Source organism: Octopus bimaculoides, chromosome 3 (assembly GCF_001194135.2).
Source record: "Octopus bimaculoides isolate UCB-OBI-ISO-001 chromosome 3, ASM119413v2, whole genome shotgun sequence".
Classification (NCBI taxonomy): Eukaryota; Metazoa; Mollusca; class Cephalopoda; order Octopoda; family Octopodidae; genus Octopus; species Octopus bimaculoides.
In genome coordinates, this window is record NC_068983.1 from 53,845,125 (window position 1) to 53,848,064 (window position 2,940).

Here is a 2,940-nt window from a genome sequence, read left to right on the forward strand (position 1 = left end):
ATATATATATATATATATATATATATATATATATATATATATATACTTTAAGGCCACCACGAAGTATATATATACATTTAAATGCGCGCACACACACATACACATACATTTATCGCTCTATATATAAATATACATATATGTATATGCGTGTGTGTATGTAACAGAGCTAGTCGAATTTGTAATGCTTATTAATGTCAAGTGCTACCGAAAATTAAAATGTTACCACAAAAGTTTTATCAATTGTACAACTATGAAGTATGCAAGCCTACAGCGCCTACTGACATCAATAAACTCCAGCTGAACCGGAAGAATCAAATGTCATTTTTGATAAGCCGTTACCATTTTCGGTCTCTAGTGTTATACTGAAAACTATCTATAAATGAGCAATAGGTCATAATGAAGTTTTCTAAAATTTAACTGTGTTGTCAGTTGGTAGATATCAGCACAGATCAGTAAGCAAACAATTTGCTGAAGTTATTTATAAGGGCATCAACTCTTATCAGATTCAATAGTCCGGAGTGCTTTGGGCCGACGAGACACAACAATGCCGAATCACCAGTTGTCCCAGAACCTATAATACTAATGAATGTGATATGTTATTAACACACATTTGTCATAATGAAGTTGTTCTCCAGGGACGAATAAAACAGCGATTAGTATATTCACGTTCGAATTTGCCGGAACGTATTAAGAATAATATGTTTAGTGTAGCTATTCCTCACCAAGACACATAAAGGCATAAAATTACATGTCATACGAAAAGAAGGTGAAATACCTGTAATGCATTTGAAAGGACGATCTTTGAGCTGCCAATCGTTGTTCGTTGGCTACCTCTAAGTTATCATCACTCAGTTATATAGCTGTCTCAATTGGAATTGAATTTAGCTTCTTCTGAATAACGGCAAAGTATTGCATTTTATGAGACACGGGAAAACTGAGAACTGATGGAGATATAAGAGAAATTATAGGATTCTGCGGACAAATAGACCAAAGTTTTAAATCCTATGCACTGAAAGCTTATATTTTACGCGAAGGACTACGCTTTAGTTATCTATTAGAAATGAATATCGAATCAAAATAAAAAAGGATGAAGATTTTGTCCTGGGGGTCGGAAAGCTCAGATACAACCACTATTCCTCGCAACACACTACAGTCTCATGCTGCAGTTGTGAACTCCGCTCGGATCCTCCCCATCCAATTATTAAAGTCTATTTTCGTTTTCATCGCCTTTGAATCTGTTTTCCTTCCTCCCAGTCCAAAGAATGTGAACACAGAAATGAACATGGCCAAAATGTAGCAGTTTTTCGCCGTCTGATCATCGTCACCAACGTTTTACTATTCCCATTTCTTCCAGGACCGAATCTTTTGTTCGACGACCTACACAACTGACTCACAGCGCTCGCCTGTAGCACATAATCTCGAACGCCTTCATTCGCTTAGTGTCAGCCACCCAGTTTGAATCCATGTTTCACATCAACACAACGCCTGTGGACAGAATATGGTCTTTAGAAGTTTCGGTGTGGTATTTCCCCATATTGTATTTGTAATGTAGCCTCCATCGTACAACATGCCGTTATAACAACAAATCTTTATCGTCACAACTGCTGACTCCGACATTTCATATTATTGTGTACCTAATCAATCTTACCCGTTACAGTAACCTCAGGGTTGATTTTTCTGTATCAAATCTTCATCCGATTTCCGGTCAGAAATTCACTGTTTCGTTAACAATAAGACATAGGTACTTGAATTTGTCAACCTGATCTAGAGTAATCTATATTATCGCATAGTAAGCTGGATTTGTTTTCCGCTGGCTGCCTTTTTAGTGCTAATCCCTATTAGAAACTCGTTGGAGAAGAGTAGCTTCCCCTGCTTCACTATCACTCATCACGTATTGTACACAGATGACCGGATTATTCGTGTATTGAGGTTACTACATTCAGCATTCGTTTTAAAGGAAATTCATGAGTAAATAGCTTTCTTGGAAAACGAAAACTGTGATTGCTCTACATATCACCTTTTCTTTGTGACTTTTCTCTGTTTTCCTTGCGAGCTTCGTAGACGAAGCCCTTACTAGAGGCATACTGATAGAATACGTACGTGTGTATGTGTGTGTGTATGCATGTATGTGGAAACAGACGGACGGACGGACAGACAGACAGATAGATAGATGAAAATAAGAAACATAAACAATACCTAAAGTACGTGAACGGAATTTCAAAATTGTTCACCAAAATTCTCATCAATATATGACGGTAACGAAATGTGAACAAACTTCATCTTTTTTAATAGCCAAGGCTGTACTGCAGTTGATGGTTCTAAGTCCAGAGCAGAAAAGAGGACGTTTGAAATGCTCCAAATTTAATGACTAAATCTCAAGTGTGAATTCCAAAAATCATATAACTCTCACAAAACTTGATATCAATTTACAAACGTACTTTAGAAGAATTACGTATAGTATATTACTCAAATATAAATTATTATTAAAAATGTATATCATCATCATCGTTTAACGTCCGCTTTCCATGCTAGCATGGGTTGGACGATTTGACTGAGGACTGGTGCAACCGGATGGCTACACCAGGCTCCAATCTAATTTGGCAGAGTTTCTACAGCTGGATGCCCTTCCTAACGCCAACCACTCAGAGAGTGTAGTGGGTGCTTTACGTGTCACCCGCACGAAAACGGCCACGCTCGAAATGGTGTCTTTTATTTGCCACCCGCACAAGAGCCAGTCCATGGGCACTGGCAACGATCTCACTCGAAAACCCTACAAGGCCAGTCGGGCGGTACTGACAACGGTCACGCTCAGGATGGTACATCTTATGTGCCACCCGCACAAGAGCCAGTCCAGGGGCCCTGGCAACGATCTCACTTGGCTTGCAGGGTCTTCTCACACACAGCACATTTCCAAAGGTCTCGGTCAGTAGTCATCGCCTC

At 39.0% G+C, this 2,940-nt stretch overlaps 1 protein-coding gene across 7 annotated transcripts in view; it reads right to left on the reverse strand.

Annotated features, from left to right (window-relative positions):
* Positions 1-2,940, reverse strand: part of LOC106880477 (uncharacterized) — a 39,989-nt gene that overhangs the window by 3,924 nt on the left and 33,125 nt on the right. The window contains exon 1 of one of the 7 annotated variants that reach the window (XM_014930417.2): positions 2,197-2,376. The exons of 4 other annotated variants lie outside the window; for them this stretch is intronic. The gene's annotated coding sequence lies outside the window, so the exon portion shown is untranslated. 2 more of the 7 variants (XM_014930421.2, XM_014930418.2) reach the window with 2 other exon arrangements.